Below are 27749 nucleotides of genomic sequence, written 5' to 3'. Positions count from 1 at the left end.
GTCGTTCCAACTTCAAATTTCCTTCACATACTATTGTGTAATTTTATTGCTACTGTAATCTTACCATTGAGTTAGACTCATCACCCATTCATTGTCAATGAGCAGAACATCAAGCCCCACTTTTCTAATATCGTTCTGTCTGCTTTTATTTATAGTCATGTACTAACTGGGCATAATAATCTCAAGGGTTGAAGCCTGAGATTGTGTAAAAATCCCTGTCAATCTATCTACAACATTTTCTCAAAGTACCTGCTTCTAGACTAAGACTTCATGCTTTATAAAGGAAAAGTAAATGGAATTAATAGAACATGGCCGAAAATGCATTACTTCCTGCAGCTATATCCTGCACTGTATCTGAGCTCAGGGGAATAGCCATGTACAGCACAGAATCTAAACAAATGTCACAAGCCGACTGTTATATATGTGGAATTGTATTTACTCTGTACAGCCACCAGAGGGCTCATCCCCCAGAGTCCCAAGGGATCCTATAATCCCTTGGGAGCACAGGTACTGAAGAAGGCTTTACAGGTTGGAGAGGCACTCTGGAGACCTGCAATAAAAGACTAAGGTCACACTTTACTTTGAGCTCACAGTGTTCAGTCTGACTTTTTCTCCATACACAACAACTGGCGATGAGATACAGATAGCGAACCTAAAGATGCAGAGAACAGTGGGCATCCAGGAGAAATGTTTGGAGGGAGATGATTGGGAAACTTTTGTGGAGCGACTCGACCAATACTTCGTGGCCAATGAGCTAGATGGGGAAGAGAACGCTGCCAAACGAATGGTGATCCTCCTCACCGTCTGTGGGGCACCAACGTATAGCCTCATGAAGAATCTGCTCACTCCAGCGAAACCCACGGAGAAATCGTACGACAATTTGTGCACGCTGTTCCAAGAGCACTCGAAGGAAAGCGTTCTGATGGCGAGGTACCGGTTCGACACCTACAAAAGGTCTGAAGGCCAGGAAGTGGCGAGTTATGTCACCGAGCTAAGATGCCTTGCAGGACATTAGGAATTTGAAGGACATTTGGAGCACATGTTCAGAGACTTTTTCATACTTGGCATTGGCCACGAAACCATACTTTGCAAACTTTTGACTGTAGAGACCCCAACGTTGTGTAACCCCATAGCGATAGGCCAGGCATTCATAGCCACCAGTGACAATACGAAGCAAATCTCTCAGCACACAAGTGCTGCTACAAGTACTGTGAACAAAGTGATGTTGTTTTCGAATCGTAACGTACAGGGCAGGTCACACATACATGCAGCTGCATGTCCGCAGATGTCTCAGAGTCCACTATCAAGGGTGATGAATGCAAGGCCATTAACACCTTGTTGGCGCTGTGGGGGTGATCATCGTTTCTGTCATGTATCTCACACTACTGTACATAACTGTATCTTACCAAGCAATACATGACTGTAACTAGATATGACCTGTAACCACAAGCATACCTTACCACCATGGGTGCACTTGCAGGAAACACTGCATACCTGTTCCACACAGGTATATAAAGGCAGGTCTCAGGCAAGTGTGGCATTACAGAGCTGTGAAATGAAGGTGCAGGTCCAGAGTGACCTTGAATTTAGCACGTGCCTCGTGTAAGTCTGTACTGCAGGGTCAGGACTTTACAGTGGCGACGAGTTACGGGATCACAGAATCCACAGAATGGTTACCAATGGCTCAGATGAGAAATACAATGCTGGAGATAATTGGGAGGACTTTATAGAAAGGCTCCAGCAAAGACTGGTTGGGCGATGATAAGACAGACAAGAGAAGAGCCCATCTCTTGACCAGCTGTGGCTCGAAAACATACGCCTCAATGAAGGACCTGCTGGCACCCGAGAAACCAGCAAACAAGTCATTTGAAGAGTTGAGCACACTGGTGAGAGACCACCTGAAGCCAGCGAGCAGCCTACACATTGCCAGGCAGAGGTTCTACAACTACAGACGCTGTGTGGGCCAGAGCATACCCGACTTTGTGGCGGAACTTCGGAGGCTGGCTAGTTTATGTGAGTTCTTTGATGAACTAAGGAGAGAAGTACTGAGAATCTTTTTTATTGAAGGAATAGGCCACGCAGGCATATTCTGAAAGCTCATCGAGACCAAGAACTTGACCCTAGAGGCAGCAGCACTTTCGTACAGACATTCTTGGCAGCAGGAGAAGAAATGAGGTTGATCTACACTGCGGGTACGACAACTAACAAAACATTGGAACAAGGGGTTCACAGCGTGAAACAAGCCGCTACCCCCACACACAGACAAAGGCAGGAGCGCAGGCCTTCAACAGCAGGCAGTGGCACCAGAAGCCATCAAGGGCCACATGAACAGCCGTTCACACCTCATCAACCCACAATGCGAGCAATCAACTACAAACTGAGAGAAGCTCAAGAGAGATCAGCCAGACGCAGCTCATCCTTCGGAAACAATGGAAGCGGTCTGTGCGGGAAATGTGGGGGAAGGCACTCATCAAGGGGATGTCGATTTCAGCATGCCGTTTGCAGAAACTGCAACTATACAGGGCATCTGGCTTCCATGTGCAGAAAAACAGCAGCTCGGCTGGTATATGAATCAGAAGGGTCGGAAAGCGGACCAGAAGATGGTGGGGACAGTGCCCGGGACACCGAGGTACAGCAGGTCAACACGATCAATGTCCACTGTTCTTACAACACGACGCCTTCAATAATGATGAGGGTCCTACTCAACGGGATACCTGTCAACATGGAACTGGACATGGGAGCGAGTCAATCTCTCATGAGCGTTCAACAATTTGAACAGCTGTGGTCGCACAAAAGCAACAGACCAAAACTCACAAGGGTCGACACCAAACTAAGGACCTACACCAAAGAAATTGTTCCAGTCCTTGGAAGCGCCATGCTCTCAGTCACACACAAAGGGACGGTGAACCGACTTCCCCTGTGGATTATCCCTGGATATCTCCCAGCACTGTTGGGGAGAAGCTGGCTGGCAAAACTAAATTGGAAATGGGATGATGTTCTCGCCATGTCGTCAGAGGAACAGACCTCCTGCTCAATAGTTCTAAGTCGATTTGAACATCTCTTTCATCCAGGTGTGGGCACCTTCAAAGGGGCTAAAGTTAAAATCTACATCACATAGGATGCCAGACCGGTCCATCACAAGGTTAGAGCTGTGCCTTATGTGATGAGGGAAAAGATTGAACATGAACTGGACTGGCTTCTGCGGGAAGGCATTATCTCACCCGTGAAATTTAGCGACTGAAGTCCCATCGTCCCCGTCATGAAGCCTGATGGATCTGTACAAATCTGTGGGGATTACAAATCTACCATAAACAGAGTCTCCCTGCAGAACCAATACCCGCTGCCCAGAGTGGAGGACGTATTCGCCACATTAGCTGGAGGAAAACTTTTCTCGAAACTTTTCTCGTATATGACGCAAGAACTGACCGAAGAGTCTCAGCTACTCACCACCATCAACACATTGAGGCCTTTTCATGTACAATCGATGCCCATTCGGCATCAGCTCGGCAGCTGCTATATTCCAGTGCAACATGGAGAGTCTGCTCAAGTCCATCCCGGGGACGGTTGTGTTTCAAGATGACATACTCATCACAGGCAGGGACACCGACTCCCATCTCCGCAATTTGGAGGAAGTACTAAAGCGATTGGATCGGTTAAGAAATCCAAGTGTCTGTTTCTCGCGCCTGAGGTTGAAATTTTGGATAGAAAGATTGCCGCTGATGGAATCTGCCCAACAGAATCTAAAACTGAAGCAATTCATCTGGTACCCAGGCCCCGGAATGTCTTGGAACTGTGCGCCTTTCTCGGGCTACTCAATTACTTTGGGAACTTTATGCAGAACTTGAGCACGCTGTTGGAGCCTCTCCATGTGCTACTCAGAAAGGGGTGCGATTGGTTTTGGGGGGATGCCCAAGAACGCGCCTTCAATAAGGCACGCAACCTTCTATGTTCCAACAGTGTTTTGACTTTTTTTGACCCAAGTAAAAAGGTAGTTCTTACATATGATGCGTCAGCATATGGGGTCGGGTGCGTTTTACAGCATGTCAATGGTGCGGGTAAATTACAACCCATTGCTTATGCTTCCAGGTCACTTTCGCGGGCGGAGCGCGGGTACGGTATGGTGGAGAAGTAGGCGCTCGCATGTGTGTACGGTGTCAAAAAGATGCACCAATACATTTTCGGGGCCAAGTTCGTGTTAGAAACAGACCACAAGCCCCTCACGTATCCGAGAACAAGGCAATAAACGCCAACGCCTTGGCGCGCATTCAACAGTGGGTACTCATGCTGGCGTCTTACGACTACACAATAAGGCACAGACCAGGCACAGACAACTGTCCGACGCGCTTAGCAGGCTACCGCTGGCGACCACAGAAGGGTCCGATGAACAGGACTGTGAGATAGTCATGGCAATCAATGCCTTTGAGTTCACAGGTTCGCCCATGACGGCTCGCCAAATCAGAGCCTGGATGACCAGCGACCCCATGTTATCCTTAGTAAAAAGATGTGTGTTAACTGGTGACTGGGCAGAGGCTCGCGATGCCTGCCCCGAGGAGATCAAACCTTTCCATAGGCGCATGCATAAACTACTACGACAGGCAGACTGCCTGATGTAGGGCAGCTGACTAGTCATGCCTTTGCGAGGCAGAGAGGCGTTTGTCCAGGAGCTCCACCGTGAGCACTCGGGGATCGTTCTCATGATGGCCATAGCCAGATCCCACGTCTGGTGGCCTGGCATCAATGCGGACTTGGAGCTCTGCGTCCGACGGTGCACCATTTGTGCTCAACTCAGTAATGCCCGCAGGGAGGCGCCCCTGAGCCCCTGGCCCCGGCCCACCAAACCGTGGTTGCGGGTGCACGTAGACAATGCGGGCCCATTCATGGGCAAAATGTTCCTCGTAGTCGTTGATGCATTTTCAAAGTGGATCGAGTGCACCATTTTAAACTCGAGCACCACCTCCACCACTGTGGAGAGACTTGGAACTATGTTTGCAACGCACGGCATTTCTGACATATTGATCAGTGATAATGGTCCATGCTTCACCAGCACAGAATTCCAAGATTTTATAGTTGACCACGGCATAAATCACGTTACGACGGCACCGTTCAAGCCAGCCTCCAATGGCTAGGTGGAGCGAGCAGTGCAAATCATTAAACAAGGCATGCTTAAAATCCAAGGTCCCACGCTGTCGAGCCACCTGTCGCGACTGCTGCTGGCATACAGATCTCGTCCGCATTCCTTGACTGGGGTTCCCCCCGCGTAACTATTGATGAAACGTACCTTAAAGACTAGGCTCTTGTTAATCCTCCAGACATGCATGAAATTGTTGAGGCAAAGCGCCGGAAGCTAACTGAGTACCATGACCGAAATTTGAGGTTGGGGACAAAGTATTTGTGCTAAACTATGGGCGGGGTCCCAAATGGCTTGCAGGGACAAAGAGAGAAGAAACAGGCTACTGGTTGTACAAATGGACAATGGACAAACCTGCCGGAGGCATGTAGACCAAGTAAAAAGTAAATTCACCAACAACACTGCAGAACCAGAGGCAGACTACAATGTGGAACTCACACCACACCTGGTGGACACACAGAGGTAACAACCTGAGGAAAGGGCAATCTCAACAGACGAGATACCAACAATCACACTGAACGAAACAGACAGCCCAGGTGAGATACCAACAATCACACCGAAAGAAAAACAGGCACCAAGGCAAACAACTGGACCACAACTCAGACGCTTCACGTAAGAGTGCAGACCACCTGAGAGACTGAATCTATAAAGACAATAAGACCTTGGGGGAGGGTGATGTCATATATCTCACACTACTCTACAGAACTGTAACTTACCATGCTATACATGACTGTAACTAGATATGACCTGTAACCACAAGCCTACCTTACCACCAGGGGTGCACTTGCAGGAGACACTGCATACCTGTCCCACACAGGTATATAAAGGCAGGTCTCAGGCAAGTGTGGCATTACAGAGCTGTGAAATAAAGATGCAGGTCCAGAGTGACCTTGACTTCAGCATGTGCCTCGTGTAAGTCTGTACTGCAGGGTCAGGACTTTACAGTTTCCATTCATGCCGATTCAAACGATACGTTTGCAAGGGCTGTGGAACAATAGGACACCTCCAACTAGTGTGCAGGTGAGCTGCTAAGCCTGTTAAACCTGCATACCACCATGTTGCAGATAAGCATCACTACAAACCAGAGCCTCAGATAGAGGAGGCAGAAGTACATGAAGTACACACATTCACCACGAATTGTCCCCCGATAATGCTGTATTTTAAACTAAATGGAGCCCCAGTGTCAATGGAGCTGGACACGGGTGCAAGCCAGTCCATCATGGGCAAAAAGACTTGAAAGGTTGTGGTGCAACAAGGCCTCAAGGCCAGTCTTAACTCCAATTCGCACAAAACTAAGAACTTACACAAAAGAACTGATTCCTGTAATAGGCAGTGCTACCGTAAAGGTCTCCTACGATGGAACAGTGCACAAGCTACCACTCTGGGTGGTACCGGGCGATGGTCCCATACTGCTCGGCAGGAGATGGCGGGGAAAGATACGCTGGAACTGGGACGACATCCGAGCGCTATCGCCCACTGACGACACTTCGTGTGCCCAGGTCTTAAACAAATTTCCTTCGCTGTTCGAACCGGGCATCGGGAAATTCAAAGGAGCAAAAGTGCAGATCCACCTAATTCCGGGAGCGCGACCCATCCATCACAAGGTGAAAGCAGTACCATACATGATGAGAGAAAGGGTAGAGATCGAGCCAGACTGGCTACAAAGAGAGGGCATTATTTCCCCGATCGATTTCAGCAAGTGGGCTAGTCCGATTATCCCAGTCCTCAAGAGAGACGGCACCATCAGAATCTGTGGCGATTACAAAGTAACTATCAATCGTTTCTCTCTGCAGGACAATACCCACTACCAAAAGCCGACGACCTCTTTGCAACGCTGGCGGGAGAAAAGACGTTCATGAAGCTGGATCTGACTTCAGCCTACATGACGCAGGAACTGGAGGAATCATCGAAGGCCCTCACCTGCATCAACACGCACAAAGGCTTTTTGTTTATAACAGATGCCCGCTTGGAATCCGATTAGTGGCGGCAATATTCCAGAGAAACATAGAAAGTTTAATGAAGTCGGTCCCGCACACCGTGGTCTTCCAGGACGACATTTTGGTCACAGGTCAGGACACAGTCGAGCACCTACAGAACCTGGAGGAGGTATTTAGTCGACTCAACTGCGTGAGACTCAGGTTAAAACGCTCAAAGTGCGTTTTCCTGTCGCCTGAAGTGGAGTTCCTGGGAAGGAAGATTGCGGCGGATGGCATCAGCCCCACCAACGTGAAGAAGGAGGCAATCGAGAATGCACCGAGGCCACAGAACGTGATGGAGATGTGGTCGTTTCTGGGACTCTTTAACTACTTTGGGAACTTCTTACCAGGTCTCAGCACCCTACTAGAGCCACTACATGTCTTACGACGAAAGGGGGCAAATGGGTTTGGGGCAAAAGCCAAGAAAATGCCTTTGTAAAAGCGAAAAAATTGTTATGCTCAAACAAATTGCTTGTGTTGCATGATCCATGTAAGCGTTTGGTACGAGCATGTGATGCGTTGTCATATGGCGTCGGGTGTGTATTGCAACTAGCTAAAGATTTCGTGAAAATGCAACCGGTTGCTTATGCATCCAGGAGTCTGTCTAAGGCCGAGAGAGCCTACAGCATGATTGAAAAAAAGCATTAGCGTGTGTCTATGGGGTAAAGAAAATGCATTAATACCTGTTTGGGCTAAAATTCGACCATAAGCCACTTAGATCCCTGTTTTCTGAGAGTAAAGGGATAAATACCAACGCATCGGCCCACATCCAGAGATGGGCGCTCACGGTGTCCGCATACAACTACGCCATGCGCCACAGGCCAGGCACAGAAAACTGCGCCGATGCTCTCAGTAGGCCGCCAATGCCCACCACGGGGGTGGAAATGGCTCATCCCGCAGATCTAGCCATGGTTATGGAAGCATTTGAGAGTGAGCAATCACCCGTCACTGCCCGGCAGATCAAAATCTGGACAAGCCAGGACCCCTTATTATCGCTCGTCAAAAGCTGTGTGCTTCACAGGAGCTGGTCCAGTATCACAGTGGAAATGCAGGAAGGGATAAAGCCGTTCTCGTGGCGAAAAGATGAAATGTCTATACAGGCAGACTGCCTTCTGTGGGGCAATCGAGTAGTGGTCCTCAAGAAGGGCAGAGACACCTTCATCAATGACCTCCACAGTACCCACCCAGGCATTGTAATGATGAAAGCGATAGCCAGATCCCACATGTGGTGGCCCGGTATCTATGCGGACTTAGAGTCCTCCATTCACAGATGTAATACAGGCTCGCAGTTAAGCAATGTACCCAGGGAGGCGCCGCTAAATATGGTCTTGGCCCTCCAAACCGTGGTCTAGGGTATACATCCAGTATGCAGGCCCGTTCTTGGGTAAAATGTTCCTTGTGGTTGTAGACGAATACTCCAAGTGATTTGAATGTGAGATAATGTCAACTAGCACATCCGCTGCCACTACTGAATTCCTGTGGGCCATGTTTGCCACTCACGGCTTACCCGAGGTCCTGGTGAGCGACAACGGGCCATGTTTTACAAGTGCTGAGTTCAAAGAATTCATGACCCGTAACGGGGTCAAACATGCCACATCTGTCCCATTTAAACCAGCATCCAATGGTCAGGCAGAGAGAGCAGTGCAAACCATCAAGCAGGGCTTGAAGAGGGTAACTGAAGGCTCACTGCAGACTCGCCTCTCCCAAGTCCTGCTTAGCTACCGCATGAGACCCCACTCACTCACTGGGACCCCACTTGCTGAACTGCTCATGAAAAGAGCACGTAAGACAAGGCTCTCGTTAGTTCACCCTGATCTACATGAACAGGTAGAGAGCAGGCGGCTTCAACCAAGTGCATACCATGATAGCGCAAATGTGTCACGCAAGATTGAAGTCAATGATCCTGTATTTTTATTAAATTATGGACAAGGTCCCAAGTGGCTTCCCGGCACTGTCATGGCCAAAGAGGGGAGCAGGGTATTTCGTGTCAAAGTTTCAAATGGACTCATTCACCGGAAACACTTGGACCAAATCAAACTCAAATTTACAGACTATCCTAAGCAACCCATCTTGGACCCCACCTTTTTAGATCCCCCAACATGCACACCAGTGGCAACCGGGATCACGGTTGACCAGGAAGCAGAAGCCATCATCCACAGCAGCCCTGCAGGGCCCAACATACCAGGCAGCCCAGCAAGGCCAGAAACCCAGCAAGGAACTGAAGGATATCCTTATTGATGGGATTGAAGGCCGATAAACCCCCAGGGCCTGATAGTCTGCATCCCACAGTACTTAAGGAAGTGGCCCTAGAAATAGTGGATGCATTGGTGATCATTTTCTAACTGTCTATCAACTCTGGATCAATTCCTATGGACTGGAGGGTAGCTAATGTAACACCACTTTTTAAAATGGGAGCGAGAGAGAAAGCGCGTAATTATAGACTGGTTAGCCTGACATCAATAGTGGGGAAAATGTTGGAATCAATTATTAAGAATCAAATAGCAGTGCATTTGGAAAGCAGTGACAGGATCGGTCCAAGTCAGCATGGATTTATGAAGGGGAAATCATGCTTGACAAATCTTCTGGAATTTTTTGAGGATGTAACTAGTAGAGTGGACAAGGGAGAACCAGTGGATGTGGTGTATTTGGACTTTCAAAAGGCTTTTGACAAGGTCTCACACAAGAGATTGGTGTGCAAAATCAAAGCACATGGTATTGGGGGTAATATACTGACATGAATAGAGAACTGGTTGGCAGACAGGAAGCAGAGAGTCGGGATAAACGGGTCCTTTTCAGAATGGCAGGCAGTGACTCGTGGAGTGCCGCAGGGCTCAGTGCTGGGATCCCAGCTCTTTACAATATACATTAATGATTTAGATGAAGGAATTGAGTGTAATATCTCCAAGTTTGCAGATGACACTAAATGAGTGGCGGTGTGAGCTGTGAGGGGACGCTAAGAGGCTGTAGGGTGACTTGGACAGGTTAGGTGAGTGGGCAAATTCATGGCAGATGCAGTATAATGTGGATAAATGTGAGGTTATCCACTCTGGTGGCAAAAACGCGAAGACAGAATATTATCTGAATGGCGGCAGATTAGGAAAAGGGGAGGTGCAACGAGACCTGGATGTCATGGTACATTAGTCATTGAAAGTTGGCATGCAGGTACAGCAGGCGCTGAAGAAGGCAAATGGTACATTGGTACATTGGCCTTCATAGCTAGGGGATTTGAGTATAGGAGCAGGGAGGTCTTACTGCAGTTGTACAGGGCCTTGGTGAGGCCTCACCTGGAATATTGTGTTCAGTTTTGATCTCCTAATCTGAGGAAGGACGTTCTTGCTATTGAAGGAGTGCAGCGAAGGTTCACCAGACTGATTCCCGGGATGGCTGAAGTGACATATGAAGAGAGACTGGATCAACTGGGCCTTTATACGTTGGAGTTTAGAAGGATCAGAGGGGATCTCATAGAAACATATAAGATTCTGACGGGACGGGACAGGTTAGCTGCAGGAAGAATGTTCCCGATGTTGGGGAAGTCCAGAACCAGGGGACACAGTCTTAGGATAAGGGGTAGGGCATTTAGGACTGAAATGAGGAGAAACTTCTTCACTCAGAGAGTTGTTAACCTGTGGAATTCCCTGCCGCAGAGGGTTGTTGATGCCAGTTCATTTGGATATATTCAAGAGGGAGTTAGATATGGCCCTTACAGCTCAAGGGATCAAGGGGTATGGAGAGAAAGCAGGAAAGGGGTACTGAGGGAATGATCAGCCATGATCTTATTAAATGGTGATGCAGACTCGAAGGGCCGAATGACCTACTCCTGCAACTATTTTCTATGTTTCTATGTTTCTGCATAGCAGCCAAGTGAGGGCCCAACAAATTATTCAACAACACCAGCTTTCACACCGAGACATCAACCAGGGCACGAAGGCCCCCAGATCGACTCACATTGTAAATAGTTACACTATTGACTTCGGGGGGGGGGGGGGAATGTTGTTATATATGTGGACTTGTATTTACTCTGTATAGCCACCAAAGGGCACACCCCCCGGAGTCCCAAGGGATCCCATAATTCCTTGGGAGCACAGGAATTTAAGAAGACTTCACAGGTTGGAGAGGCACTCTGGGGAACAGCAACAAAAGACTAAGATCAAACTTTACTTTGAGCTCACAGTGTTCAGTCTGACTCTTTCTCCATACACAACACCGACTACATCCAGTATATTTCTCTCCAAGGGTCTTTAATTTAGAGTGTTGTGGTGAGGCAGCCTCTTATTCAGGAGAAGCTGGAGACTGGTTATTTAGAATAGAGTAGGGAGGTACAATAGAAAGTTCATCCAGCAAGGAAAGTGCGATGCAGGAACGAAAGCTGCAGACTGAGATGCACATAATGCATGACTGGCAGCCAGATGCCCTTTACAGTGTAACATCATAATTCGAGTCAGTGCACTAAATAGGTGAGCTCCCCTGGATAAACAAAACATCAGGACCTGTTCTCCAGACTAACAATTACAAAGATGACCTGTTTAAGTGACAGTGTCGAGAAGCCTGTTCTGTGTATGAGATAGAAGCCAAAGCAGTTCATAAATGGCTGATAGATAAGGTGAATGCTTGAGATAAATGCACTCAATGACTTGACTTTGTATTCCACCAGAATATGCCCTACAGGTGAAAAGAAAATCTATGAGCTATTCCAACTTACAAATCTGTTTCTCCACAGCCTCAAACATATTCATGGATAAAATTATTCAGAGTTCAGACTCACAGCAAACACAGCTCGCAGTGTGAATGTGAATCCTTAACATTTTCTGTCCTGAATTTGTGGCTTTCAGCAAGCCATGCATTTATTGCTTGATAAGGCTACAATGTTGAAATTGAGATCCTCAAGGGATTAGAGCAGCTGCGATTGTGGGCTGGGGGATAATCATATCCAGGGCCACTGCCACCTGCTTTTCAGGTGGCAGCTTGGCTCAGTGGTGGTATTCTCAGCTCTTGAGTCAGAAGTTTGCAGGTTCAAGTCCCACTCCAAAGATTTCAGCACAAAAATCTAGACTGACACTCCACTACAGTATTGAGGAAGTGCTGCACTGTCAGAGGTGTCATCTTTCAGATAAGACATTAAACCAAAGCCCTGTCTGACTTCATTTGAAAAAGAACAGAGGAGGTCTCTGGGTATCCTGCTTAATATTTATCCCTCAGCCAACAGATGATCTGGTCATCTTTTCATTGCTGTTTGTGGGACATGCTGGGCACTAATTGGCTGCCATGTTTCCTACATTACAACGGCGACTACACTTTAAAAAGTACTTCATTGGCTGTGAAGCACTTTGAGGCATCCTGAGGTCATGAAAGGCGCTATATAAATGTAAATGTTTCTCTTGTTTCAGAGAAATAATATGATCCCCAAACATTAGTAAAAATCCCCTATTCCCATGTAATAAATACAGAACTTGATTTATTCAATCACTGTAATCCAGTGGCCCCAAACATATGGGAAATAGTGCAGCCAAGGTTACTAGAAAACTTCTTAGCATGAAACCTCACCACCAAGATTCCTTTTCGAGAACAAATCATTGCAAAGAGTTATTAATATTAAATTACTATTTTTTTTAAGTTTTGAACTATGTGTTCATTGAGAGGTAACTTGATTCTGGAATGAATTTTCTTTGCTGGTATTAGTCAATGCTACATAGTTATGAACCAATGTTAATCATACCAGAATGGTAATATGCCAATAACACTCAGTTTTCATGGGTGAAAGATCCAGTTACAGCTAGAGGCCGCGGGAGGTGGGGGTGTGGTGAGGCGGGGTAGGGGGAGCGGAGGGGGGAGCGGTGGGTGGGAGAGTGTGGGAAGAACACTGGTGGTGCAAGCTAGTAAATAACATTTAAAGGGACGGGGACAATTAAAGGGGAGTGACACAATTGGGTAACAGATATCCTGAAAGCTTCAGAAAAGTACCTCAACCCATTTGCAACTTTTGAAGGTCAAGGGGATCAGGGAATAACCTGACAAAAATGAAGGGAAGGGAGACACAACGTTCAGTTATGGGTCTGCGGGTAAGTAAGTGGGTGGCACCATATCCGACTCCCCCGTTTGTTGACTGCTGAAGTGGAGGTGGTGCTGTATGAGGCAATTGTGAGGAGAATTGTCTTCTCTGGCACTCTACAGCACCATCCCCATCAATTCATAGAATCATAGAAATTTGTGGCACAGAAGGAGGCCATTCAGCCCATCGTGTCTGTACCGGCCGAAAAAAAGCTATCCAAACTAATCCCACTTTCCAGCTCTTGGTCCGTAGCCCTGTAGGGCTTCAAGTGCATATCCAAGTTCTCTTTAAATGTCTCCACCACCCTTTCAAGGCAGTGAGTTCCAGACTCCCAGCATCATGTGGTTGAAAAAGGTTCTCCTTAACTCTCCTCTGCTCCTCCTAAACATCCTTATAATTGGCATTGCAGCATGCTGGCAAGCGGATGAAAAAAAACGGATACTTACAGCACAGAAACTGGCTATTCAGCCCAAAAGGTTCATAATGGTGTTTATGCTCCACATGAGCTGTCGGCTAAATGCCACAGCTGTATCATGTTTCTGTTACTTTGTGAGGGAAGATAGTTTTCTAATCTCTAGTCTTGTTTGCAGTTTGGCAATTTTATACTCATGTTCACTTGGCTGCGTTCACAGCCTAAGATAAATAACCAGGTAACAAGCAATAGGCCACAGCTGGCTGACACTGAAATTTATTGTGCCAGCCGATGATGCTGATCAGCAGCAAGTCTCCTTATAGCAGTTGGCCTGGCCCTGACTGTGCCTCTCTGCTGACACAGTCCCGATCAGGGCAGTCTCTCGTTGTTGATGCCAGGTATGTGCGGCAACACGAGCAGACATGGGGGATAAAGGTTCCGGGGAGCTGCTCCTTGGTGCGTTTTGGGAGTGTATGCCACTAAAATGGCACACTCCAAACCTGTGATTTCCAGTCCATTAAAGTTACTGGATGGAATATCGGAGGATGGGTGTGTAGGATTTAGTGATATGTGCTCCCGACGCAGAGCAATTCTTACCCACATGGCTTGTTGCATCTTGGTGAGTGAACTCCTTGACCTTGTTGGCTGATGGTCACCTAAGCATGCATTTTTTTCATCCTGTACCACGTTTAGCATAACTCTCTGTGATTGGAATGCTTCTGAAGAACCACTCAATGTCTTGGTCAGTCAGGTCTTCATAAGTAATACTACAATTGGCCCTTCTATTACAACTTACATTGAGAGTTGGAGCCTCAGCTGTGGCTCAGTGGGTAACACACTCGCCTCTGAGTCAGGAGGCTGCGGTTTAAGTTGCTGGAGAGCACAAAAATCTAGGCTGACACTCCAGTGCAATGCTGAGGGAGTGCTGCATTGTCGGAGGTGCCGTCTTTCAGATGAAACATTAAACTGAGGACCCATCTGCTCTCTCAAGTGGACATAAAAGATCCCTTGGCATTATTTATGAAGAAGAGCATGGAAGTTATCCCCAATATTTATTCCTCAATCAAAATAGCAAAAACAGATTATCTGGTCATTATCACGTTGCTGTTTGTGGGATTTTGCTCGTGCGCAAATTGGCTGCCGTGTTTTCTACATTACAACAATGACTACACTCCAAAACTACTTCATTGGCTGTAAAGCACTTTGAGACATCCGGTGGTCATGAAAGGCGCTATATAAATCCAAGTCTTTCTTTCGTTCGTTCTCTGCACTAATCATCTGCCAAAGGGCAATAATCCATCTCTGCCTGCAGATGAAGTCAGCAAATTAGATGTTGGAAAAATGCCATGGCACTGTTCATTTATTTTGTTGCTGTTTGGGGGAGCTTGCAATGTGCAAATTACCTGCCATGTGTTCTACATTACAACAGTCATTACATTTCAAAAGTCTTTCATTGGTTGTAAAGCGCTTTGGGATGAACCAAGTTCATATATAAATTCAAGTTCTTTCTTTTTTTCTTCCATGCACGAATGCAGAGTATATTTTACATTAATTCAACCATTCTGGAATACAAGTATAGCTGGATTTTCAGACATAATTTGTAAAAGTACTATATTCAGCAGGGAATGCTGTTATTGAGTTTGAGATCAAGACACATTGGTAGATCAGAATGGAGGACCAGGTGACTAATGCAGGAAGTCCTTCAGATGGATTTTAGTGTGGGGTAAATGGAAGGTAATACATGTTGATGCAGGAAGCATGTATAAAATGGATGGGTACTCATTAGCAAACGGGGAAAAGGAATTGAGTTTGATGATTGATTATTCACTGCAACTATCCAATCAAAGCAAAGCCATTATCAATAAACCAGGTGCACCTATTGATTATAAATTTAAAAAATTTACCTGTGCACAACACATTGATAAAACCAGAACTGAAACACCATGTACAACCTACGATCATTACTTTTACAAGGATATTAGTGGAAAAGAGATATTCAAAGAACGGCACTCTGTAATTGGAAATCAAAGTTTATGGGCAGCGGGCAGGCAAATGAAGTTGAGGCCAATATAAGATCAACCATGATCTCATTGAATGGTGGAGCAGACTTGAGGGGTCAAATGGCCTACTCATGCTCCGATTTATTATGTAACAGTGACAAGGCTAATGGCAGTACTGAAAATTATTATGTTATGAGGACATGTTGACAAAATTGCATTTACTTTAATAGTGGACAAAAAATAAGAACATAAGAACATAAGAACATAAGAAATAGGAACAGGAGTAGGCCATACGGCCCCTCGAGCCTGCTCCGCCATTCAATAAGATCATGGCTGATCTGATCATGGACTCAGCTCCACTTCCCCGCCAGCTCCCCATAACCCCTTTGTTATGTATGTAAACCTGTAATTACCATGTCTAACCACCAGAGGGCTTATACCCTGGAGTCCCAAGGGATCCCACAATCCCTTGGGAGCACCTGTATGTAAAGAGGCCTCACAGGTTGGAGAGGCACTCTGAGGTCTGCAATAAAGGACTATGGTCACACTTACTTTGAGCTTGCAGTGTCTAGTCTGACTTAACAACTGGCGACAAGATACAGATAACAAACCCCAACGCAACAATACAGAGAACTGTGGGCATCCTGGAGAAATTTTCGGAGGGAGATGATTGGGAAACCTTCGAGGAGCGACTTGGCCAATACTTCGTGGCCAACGAGCCAAACGAAGGGCGATCCTCCTCAACATTTGCGGGGCATCAATGTATGGCCTCATGAAAAACCTGCTCGCTCCAGCAAAGCCCATAGACGTTATACAATGAGTTGTGCATACTGGTCCAGGAGCATCTAAATCCAAAGGAAAGTATTGTGATAGCGAGGTATCGGTTCTACACGTACAAGAGGTCTGAAGGCCAGGAAGTGGCAAGCTACGTCGCCGAGCTAAGGAACCTTGCAAGACATTGCGAATTTGAAGGATACTTGGAGCATATGCTCAGGGACTTCTTTGTACTTGGCATTGGCCATGAAGTAATACTTCGCAAACTTTTGACTATAGAGACTCTTGAGTAAAGCCTTAGCGATAGCCCAGGCGTTTATCTCCACCAGTGACAACACCAAACAAATTTCCCAGCACACTAGTGCTGCTGCAAGTACTGTGAACAAAGTAACATTGTTTTCGAATCAAAATTTACATGGCAGGACTTACATGCCTGTAGCTGCACGTCCGCAGATGACTCAGAGTCCGCCATCAAGGATGGTGAATACAAGGCAATTGTTGGTGCTGCGGGGGTGATCATCGATTCCATTCATGCTGCTTCAAAGGATATGATTGCAAGGGCTGTGGAACAATAGAACACCTCCAATGTATGTGCAGGCGTGCTGCAAACCCTGCTAATCCTGCAAACCACCATGTTGCAGAGGAGGACAGATCCACGGTGGATCATGATGAACCAAAGCCTCAGACTGAGGAGGCAGAGGTATATGGGGTGCACACATTTACCACAAAATGTCCCCCGATAATGCTGAAGGTGGAATTAAATGGACTCCCGGTGTCCATGGAGCTGGACACGGGCGCAAGCCAGTCCATAATGAGTAAAAAGACTTTCGATAACTTGTGGTGCAACAAGCCTTCAAGGCCAGTCGTGACTCCCATTCGTACCAAACTTAGAATGTACACAAAGGAACTGATTCCCGTAATTGGCAGTGCTACCGTAAAGGTCTCCTACGATGGAGCGGTGCATGATTTACCACTCTGGTTGGTACCGGGCGATGGCCCCATGCTGTTTGGCAGGAGTTGACTGGGAAAGATACGCTGGAACTGGGACAACATCCGAGCACTTTCGTCCGTCGACGACACCTCAGGTACCCAGGTCCTAAGCAAGTTCCCTCACTGTTCAAACCAGGCATCGGGAAGTTCCAAGGAGCAAAAGTGCAAATCCATTTGATTCCTGGAGCATTACCCATCCATCACAAGGTGAGAGCGGTACCTTACATGATGAGAGAGAGGGTGGGGATTGAGCTGGACAGGCTGCAATAAGAGGGCATAATTTCACCAATCGAAGTCAATGAGTGGGCCAGTCCGATTGTTCCAGTCCTCAAGGGAAACGGCACCATCAGAATCTGTGGTGATTACAAAGTAACTATCAATCGTTTCTCGCTGCAGGATCAATACCAGCTACCAAAGGCAGACGACCTATTTGCGATGCTGGCGGGAGGGAAAACATTCACGAAACTGGACTTGATCTCGGCCTACATGACGCAGGAGCTGGAGGAATCTTCGAAAGGCCTCACCTGCATCAACACACACAAAGGTCTTTTCGTTTAGAACAGATGCTCGTTTGGGATTCAATCGGCCACGGCGATATACCAGAGGAACATGGATAGCTTATTGAAGTCGGTTCCGTGCACTGTGGTCTTCCAGGACGTCATCTTGGTTACAGGTTGAGACACCATCGAGCACCTGTAGAACCTGGAGGAGGTTCTTAGTTGGCTAATCATGTGGGGCTCAGGCTAAAACATTTGAAGTGCGTTTTCCTGGCACCTGAAGTGACGTTCCTGGGGAAAAGAATCGCGGCGGACAGCATCAGGCCCACCGATTCGAAGACAGAGGCAATCAAGAATGCAACAAGACCACAGAACATGATGGAGCTGCGGTCGTTTCTAGGACTCCTGAACTATTTTGGTAACTTCTTATCGGGTCTTAGCACACTGTTAGAACCTCTGCACTCTTTACTGCATAAAGGAGATGAATGGGTATAGGGCGAAAGCCAAGAAATTTTCTTTGAGAAAGCGAGGAAGCTGTTATGTTCAAACAAATTGATTGTGTTGTACGATCAATGTAAACTTTTGGTACTAGCATGTGATGCATCGTCGTACGGGGTCGGGTGTGTACTGCAACAAGCTAATGAATCTGGGAAAATGCAATCGGTTGCTTATGCATCCAGAAGTCTGTCTGAGGCCGAGAGGGCCTACAGTATGATCGAAAAAGAAGCGTTAGCATGTGTTTACGGGGTAAAGAAAATGCATTAATATCTGATCGGGCTCAAATTTGAATTGGAGACCAACCATAAGCCGCTTATATCCCTCTTTTCTGAAAATAAGGGGATAAATACGAATGCATCGGCCCGCATTCAGAGATGAGTGCTCACGTTGTCCGCATACAACTACGCCATCCACCACAGGCCAGGCACAGAAAACTGTGCCGATGCTCTCAGTAGGCTGCCATTGCCCACTACAGAGGTGGAGATGTCACAGCCTGCAGATTTAGTTATGGTAATGGAAGCATTCGAGAGTGAGCAATCACCTGTTACTGCCCAACAGATTAGAACCTGGATGAGCCAGGATCCCTTACTGTCCTTAGTAAAAAAACTGTGTGCTCCAGGGGAGTTGGTCTAGTGTCCCGTTATAGATGCAGGAAGAAATAAAGCCATACCAGCGGCGCAAAGGTGAAATGCCTATACAGGCAGACTGCCTCCTATGGGCTAATCAGGTAGTTGTGCCGAAAAAGGGCAGGGACACTTTCATTAGTGATCTCCACAGTACCACCCAGGTATTGTAATGATGAAAGCGATCGCCAGATCCCACATGTGGTGGCCTGGTATCGATGCAGACTTAGAGTCCTGTGTGCACAAATGTAATACATGTTCCCAGTTAAGCAATGCACCCAGGGAGCTTATGGTCTTGGCCCTCCAAACTGTGGTCTAGGGTTCATGTCGACTATGGAGGCCCATTCTTCAGAAAAATGTTTTTAGTGGTCATAGATGCATAGTCCAAATGGATTGAATGTGTGATAATGTCGGGAAGCACGTCCGCTGCCACCATTGAAAGCCTACGGGCCATGTTTGCCATGCACGGCCTGCCTGATGTCCTTGTAAGTGACAATGGGCCGTGCTTTACCAGTGCCGAATTCAAGGAATTCATGACCCGCAATGGGGTCAAACATGTCACGTCTGCCCTGTTTAAGCCAGTGTCCAACGGTCAGGCAGAACGAGCAGTTCAAACAATCAAGCAGAGCTTGAAAAGGGTAACTGAAGGCTCATTGCAGACTCGCTTATCCTGAGTCCTGCTTAGTTACCGCACAAGACCCCACTCACTCAACGGCGTCCCTCCCGCTGACCTGCTCATGAAAAGGGTACTTAAGACAAGGCTCTCATTAGTCCATCGTGATCTACACGAACAGGAAAAGAGCAGGCGGCTTCAACAGAATACATATCATGATCGCGCAAATGTGTCACGCGAAATTGAAGTAATTGATCCTGTATTTGTGTTGAACTATGGACAAGGTCCCAAGTGTATTGCTGGCACTGTTTTGGCCAAAGAGGGGTGTAGGATGTTTGTGGTCAAAATCGCAAATGGACTCACCTGCAGAAAACACTTGTACCAAACCAAACTCAGATTTACGGACTATCCAGAACAACCCACAATAGACTCTACCTTTGTCGCCCCTCCAACACACACACCAGTGGCAACCAATCCAGTGGTTGACCACGAAGCAGACCCCATCACCCGCAGCAGCCAAGCAAGTCTCACCACCCCCAGCGGTCCAGCAAGGCCAGCTGCCAGCAGCCCAGCGAAGGCCCAATAAACCGACTCACCAACTTTAGCATTTGCACTGAGGCGATCAACCAGGGAAAGGAAGGCCCCAATCGACTCACATTGTAGTTATACTATTGACTTTGGGGGGGGGGTGGGGGGAATTGTTGTTATGTATGTAAACCTGTAATTACCACATCTAACCACCAGAGGACTTATCCACTGGAGTCCCAATGGATCCCACAATCCCTTGGGAGTACCTGTATATAAGGAGGTCTCTCAGGCTGGAGAGGCACTCTAAAATCTGCAATAAAGGATTACGGTCACACTTACTTTGAGCTTACAGTGTCTAGTCTGACTCTTTATCCAAGACTTAACACCCTTATCCCCTTATCATTCAAGAAACTGTCTATTTCTGTCTTAAGTTTATTCATTGACCCAGCTTCCACAGCTCTCTGAGGCAGCAAATTCCACAGATTTACAACCCTCTGAGAGAAGAAATTTCTCCTCATCTCTGTTTTAAATGGGTGTCCCCTTATTCTAAGATCATGTCCTCTAATTCTAGTCTCCCCTATCAGTGGAAACATCCTCTCTGCATCCACCATGTCAAGCGCCCTCATAATCTTATACGTTTCGATAAAATCACCTCTCATTCTTCTGAATTCCAATGAGTAGAGGCCCAACCTACTCAACCTTTCCTCATAAGTCAACCTCCTCATTCCCAGAATCAACCTAATAAACCTTCTCTGAACTACTTCCAAAGCAAGTATATCCTTTCGTGAATATGAAAACCAAAACTGCACGCCGTATTCCAGGTGTGGCCTCACCAATACCTTGTATAGCTGTAGCAAGACTTCCTTGCTTTTATATTGTATCCCCTTTGCAATAAAGGCCAAGATACCATTGGCCTTCCAGATCACTTGCTGTACCTGCATACGATCCTTTTGTGTTTCATGCACAAGTATCCCAGGTCCCGCTGTACTGCAGCACTTTGCAATCTTTTTCCATTTAAATAATAACTTGCACTTTGATTTTTTCTGCCAAAGTGCATGACCTCACACTTTCCAACATTATACACCATCTTCCAAATTTTTGCCTACTCACTTAGCCTGTCTATGTCCTTTTGCAGATTTTTTGTGTCCTCCTCACTCATTGCTTTTCCTCCCATTTTTGTATCGTCAGCAAACTTGGCTACGTTATACTCAGTCCCTTCTTCCAAGTCGTTAACATAGATTGTAAATAGTTGGGGTCCCAGCACTGATCCCTGCGGCACCCCACTAGTTACTGGTTGCCAACCAGAGAATGAATCATTTATCCCGACTCTCTGTTCTCTGTTAGTTAGTCAATCCTCTATCCATGCTAATATAATACCCACAACCCCGTGAACTTTTATCTTGTGCAGTAAGATTATATCAATCTGCAGGACTTAACCACGGGTCCTTCAAAATAACCTATCCTGTCCGATCATAATGTGCAATGTTATTTTGAACTAGATATTATTCTAGCTCCTTTTAAATAAATTAACAAATAGATCAAAAGGGGTCAAATCTTGGACTGTAATGTGGATGTTACCTGGTTATTTATCTCAGGCTGTGACCACAGCTAAGTGAACACATGTATAAAGTTGGCAAACCGCAAACAAACCTAGAGATTAGAAAACTATTTTCCCTCACAAAGCAATAGGTACATGGATAGACCCCATCAAACTATTTAATTCATTTAAAAGGAGCAATAAACATATCTCGTTCAAAATAACATTGCACATTATGATAGGAGAGCATAGGTTATTTTGAAGGACCCGTGGCTAAGTCCTGCAGATTGAAATAATCTTCTAGATACCCTGGATAATTTGCTCTATTGCCTGTGATTATCAGGGATTTTATTATGTAGAATTCTATCTGTGACTATTCACTGCATCAGGGTTAATAAATAAATTGGGTGCAATCCATTATCAGTGGAAACTGTTTGCAATCTATCGGAAGGAGCCGGCATGATGGGCCAAATGGTCTTTTTATTCTCTAATTTATGTTATTATACAAGTGGGAATGTGCTCAGTTCACAAAGAATCTCAATAGTGACCACGTTATCAGGACATCTTCTCTGTTTAAACACTGGCCCTTTATTAAGTCTGTAGCTCGTAGTATTCTAGTCAACAGTCTTACATTTGTAAGACAGCAGGCATTTAGCCTGCAATTTATGATTCCTAGCTGTTTATTCAAGAGTCATTGGCATTGAAAATCTTTGGGAAAAAAAACTTTGCACAGCCTCTTCCCTCCCAGGAAGGATATGTCCAGTCTTAATGTTGAAAGATTTTTGTTAGGTAAGAATGTAACTGTTGAGGTACAGATCTAATTGAATTGCGCAGCAGGCCCGAGGGGCTGAATCGCCTGCTCCTGTTCCCATGTTCCGAGCAGGAGGAAGAACAATCTATCTCCAAGATCAAACAAGAAGTCTCAAATCTTCCTTCTTCTGGGAGGCCAGCTGAAGAGGAAGATAGGGCTGGGAATCAAATTTGTCTTAAACTTTAATTTCCCTTTTAGATGGCCATTGAGAGGGTAATAGTGTGAAAACATTCTAGTGAGTCACAAAAGCACAGTTATTCCCTTCAAAGATACTTTTGCTGCAGGAGTCCATGTTAACTCCACTGAGAATAATTCTAGACATCTGGCTCCTCAATGATAAATTGTTTGTTTCGAACGCTCTAATAACTGTAGTGAACTGATTACCACATTATTAATTACTACAGCATTTACCTACTATTCACTTCACTCTATACCCCAAATTAATAATGATATTTTCATACAGTTCATCTCATTATGTAAAGTATTAACATTTACCTTCAAAAACGAGTAGTTACAGATCAGTCTTTGATACTTATAACACCCAATGATTTGGGGACATCCTGAATGAATCAGCTCATAAATAAAGATTATAAATAACCAATACATTCTTCAATAGTGAGGGGAACAGGAGAATTCTCTGTGCATGTGAAATTAAGTAGCCTTGAAGACCCCTCCCTTTGTGTATCCCGTGCCTAGTTCTCCATTGCTTGAGTCACATCCCCTTGAGAGATGCTGTCCCAAATTTTCCTCCACTCTCTGCCTCTGTGCTCATGCTCTGCGTGTTCCTGCAGGCTAGTCCACACTTGTTCCCATAATTATTTCTCTCTTGAGCCATGTTTTGTGATGTATGTAGCACTCAAATCACTGACTCCACACAGTCTGGAGTTGTAGTAACTGCTGTGACCTTAGTCCTTTATTGTGCAGCTCCAGAGTGCCCCTCAGGTGTGGTGGGCAGCCTTTTATACTCTGTCTTGCAGGTACTTTCAGGTCTCCCACCACAGCACCCTCTGTGGCGCACCATTGTACTTATACATTTAATGCACCTGGCCAATACATAACATCTCGCTCCCCTCCAGTTCCAAAAGCCATTGCCGGTAACCTCGGCCTTGTTCGTCCTGGTTGATTTTTGAGTGTGAGTCCATGACCATCCAGTTCCCTCTTCTCCCCATGTGGAGATTATGCTTGCGATTCGGTGCAAGTATGTGGTGTTTGCAGTCCTTATATGGGTGATGAAGTACACGAGCATAACCTCACCGAAAGCAGGTATACATAGACAGTACATTTGTATGGTACATATAATATGTGGTACAGATGTTATGTCAAAAGGTTGCAGGTACACTGAACAGTTGTTTAATCCCAGCTCCTCTGGGTGAGGTACGGTGGTGGTGTACTGCCCCTTTTTGCCTGAGGCAATGGGCTGCGCTAAGATAGGGTATCGCAACTGGTGCGTTGCCTCTGTTCTCAGAAAGTAGTCACCTTGGCAGCTCATCTGCAGCCGCTGAACCATTGCATAAATCACATAAATCGAAAATTGCATTAGTCCATTAGTCATGTTAGTCACGGATCCATTACCCTTTACTTGTACCTCGTGGTAGTAACTCTTTTCATAATTCATATCCATTATTTTAAACACAGTAACCAATCAGCATTAAAATATTAACTCTTATCATAAATCCGTCATCCTATATTCACATTGCTCATTTAGACTCGCTCTTGCCTTACAAAAGTCTCTTTGTGCGGACTGCCAACGGTGTAAGGCCCTTTTAAGACTCTCGGGTGCATTTCCCTTTTAAGACGCCATCTTGTGTTTCCCACGAGGCTTCCACTGGGTGCTGCCATTTTAGTTGCTCTGCTTGCCTTTCTCTGCAGAGCTCTGCTGCCATGAGGCTCGCCACCATCTTGAGCTCGCTGGCGAAGAAGGAACAAAGAAGAAAGAAAGGAGAAAAACAGCCAATAACAACTTGATCTTGACTCTGGCAGAAGTGGTTCCCTGGACTCGATCAGTCATAGTCCCTGTGAGAGCGGCCTCCGTAATTGCTGCCGTATCCGCCGCTCTGGCTTGCATTCTCCCGAGTCGCACCAGCCACTGCCATAGCCTCCGCCGCCGCTGTAGCCTCCGCTCCTGCCGCTGTCCCCGCAACTGCCGCCCCGCCTGCGGCCACCGTAGCTGCCCCTCCTGCGGCCACCATAGCTGCCTCTCCTGCGGCCGCCGTAGCCCCCACCACCGTAGCCGTGACCGCTGCCCGACTTTTCCTCTGCGTGGGCCCCCCGGATTTGTCGGCCATCGATGGACCTCCCACTCATCGCCCGCAGCGCGTCACCAGCCCGCACCCCAGTGATCGGCCCGCATCTACAAAACTGCTCTTCCAGGGTCTGCTCGTCTGTGGAGGCTGAGGCTGCAGGATTGCTTGAGTTCAGGAGTTCTGTGTGGGGATTTTGACTGCCGATGAACTGTTTCTTTCTCCTCCAGCTCGGTTGGCGCTGCTCTTTGGGAACCCGGGGGACAGCGGTCTGTGGAGGAATGAAGTCTTCCCAGCTCCCACGGACCTTTCCCATCCACCTCCTGCCTCGTAGTGTCAGCCCATCGCCTGCAATCAACCACAAAGGTAAACCGTGCGTCTCGCCCCCATGAGATACCTGCACATCCGCTCCGCCAAGAACAGGTATCAGTTCATTGGTGTAGGTACACAGTTTCGCCGTGACCGGGACCAGCTTGGGTCGTGCAGCTGGGTTGACCCACAGTTTATCAAAAGTTTCCTGACTCATCAACGACGGACCCGATCCAGTGTCCACTTCCATACTCACTGGGACTCCGTTAATCTTGACTTCCATAATCACTGGGGCCGAATCGTCGGTACACGTGTACAGTCCAAACACATCATCTTCTTCTGCCTGCTCCTCACTGGGATCCTCTACCATCTCCTCAGCCACATGGTGAGTCAGGTCTCTTTTGTACATATGCTGAAGGTGTCCTTTCGTGTGGCAGGCATTGCACGTATACTCCCCAAACCTGCACTGGTGAGCCCCATGGCTTCCTCCACAGCGCCAGCATGGTGCTACTCGATTAGCCCCCCTCAGCGGACTCTGAGTTCCAGGACCCCGAGGTCTGTGCTCTCTGCCCTGGGCAGAGCCACGTTCTGCAGTTTTGTCCGTGGTGGGCGCTATCCTGTGGACAGTGCCTGCCGGGTTCGAGACTGTGTGGATCATCTGCTTGGTGCTGCAAGTCGAGGTCATAAATGCCCTGCTGATGGTGATGGCTTGCTTCAGGGTAACCGTAGGTTCCGTGGACAGCAGCTTGTGAAGGAGACCCTCATAGCCAATCCCCACAACAAAAACGTCTCGCAACGCCTCGTCAAGGTGTGTGCCAAAGTCACATGGCGCTGCGAGTCTCCTGAGGTCCGCAGCATATTTGGTGACATCCTGGCCCTCAGGTCTGCAGTGATGGTAGAATTTGTGCCTGGCAGTGAGGATGCTCTCCTTCGGTTTCAGTTAGTCACGAATGAGTTCGATCAGCTCCTCATATGACTTGTCCTTGGCGCTCGCGGGTGCCAGCAAATCCCTGACGAGACAGTAAACCTCATCGGCACAACTGGAAAGCAATATCGCCTTACGCTTCTCTCTCAGTGCGTCTGTGCCCCCCGTCAGGTCATTTGCCGTAAAGTAGCACTCGAGCCTTTCCATAAAGGCCTCCCAATCATTGCCCACTGTAAAATCCTTCAATGAGCCCAGAGTAGCCGTGGTTGAGTGAAGCTCGTCCGTGTCCTCGTCGCCAATGTGATGTATGTAGCACTCAAATCACTGACTCCACGCAGTCTGGTGTTGTAGTAACTGCTGTGACCTTGGTCCTTTATTGTGCCACTCCAGAGTGCCTCTCAGGTGTGGTGGGCAGCCTTTTATACTCTGTCTTGCAGGTACTTTCAGGTCTCCCACCACAGCGCCCTCTGTGGCGCACCATTGTACTTATACATTTAATGTACCTGGACAATACATAACATGTTTGATCAGCAGCTTTTATCCGAATGTAAGTAGAAATAATACCTTTTTATTGGTGGTCCTTGCCAGCCTGATGAAAGAGCTTTAGCTAATTCCATCTGTCAAGTGAACACACAGGCAATTCTTCCAAAGCTACATGACTGATCATCTACTTTCAAGAGATAGCAGCGTAAGTACAAAGTAGCACAGTGGGTTAAAACCGTGTTATTTCACAAGGGCTGCTGATATAATAAAGTAAAATCATCATCATATCATCATAGGCAGTCCCTCAAAATCGAGGCTGACTTGCTTCCACTCTAAAAGTGAATTCTCAGGTGACTGAACAGTCCAATAAGGGAACTACAGTCTCTGTCACAGGTGGGACAGACAGTGGTTGAGGGAAGGGGTGGGTGGGACTGGTTTGACGCATGCTCCTTCTGCTGCCTGCGCTTATTTTCTGCATGCTCTCAGCGACAAGACTCGAAGTGCTCAGCGCACTCCCGGATGCTCTTCCTCCACCTAAGGCAGTCTTTGGCCAGGGACTCCCAGGTGTAGGTGGGGATGTTGCACCCTATCAAGGAGGCTTTGAGGGTGTCCTTGATACGTTTCCTCTGCCCACCTGGGGCTTGCTTGCTGTGGAGGAATTCCGAGTAAAGCGTTTGCTTTGGGAGTCTCGTGTCGGGCATGCTAACAATGTGGCCCGTCCAACGGAGCTGGTGGAGTGTGGTCAGTGCTTCGATGCTGGGGATGTTGGTCTGATCGAGAACACTGATGTTGGTGCATCTATCCTCCCAGGAAATTTGCAGGATCTTGCGGAGACAGCGTTGGTGGTATTTCTCCAGCGGTTTGAGGTGTCTACTGTATATGGTCCACGTCTCTGAGCCACACAGGAGGGCGGATATCACTACAGTCATGTTGACCATAAGCTTGGCGCCAGATTTGAGGTCCTGGTCTTCGAACACTCTCTTCCTCAGGCGACCAAAGGTTGCGCTGGCACACTGGAGGCTCTGTTGAACCTTGTCATCGATGTCTGCCCTTGCTGATAGTAGGCTCCCAAGGTATGGAAAGTGGTCCACGTTGTCCAGGGCCGTGCCGTGGATCTTGATGACTGGGGGGGCAGTACTGTGTGGCGGGGTCAGGTTGGCAGAGGACCTTTGTCTTACGGATGTTTAGTGTAAGGCCTATGCTTTTGTACGCCTTGGCGAAGGCGTTGATGATGGCCTGGAGTTCAGCCTCTGAATGTGTGCAGATGCAAGCGTCGTTCGCATACTGTAGTTTGATAACAGAGGATGGGACCGTTTTAGATCTAGCCTGGAGGTGACGAAGGCTGAACAATTTCCTACT

The sequence above is a fragment of the Pristiophorus japonicus genome, chromosome 12 (genome assembly GCF_044704955.1).
Source record: "Pristiophorus japonicus isolate sPriJap1 chromosome 12, sPriJap1.hap1, whole genome shotgun sequence".
NCBI lineage: Eukaryota > Metazoa > Chordata > Chondrichthyes > Pristiophoridae > Pristiophorus > Pristiophorus japonicus.
This window is presented reverse-complemented; position numbering follows the sequence as displayed.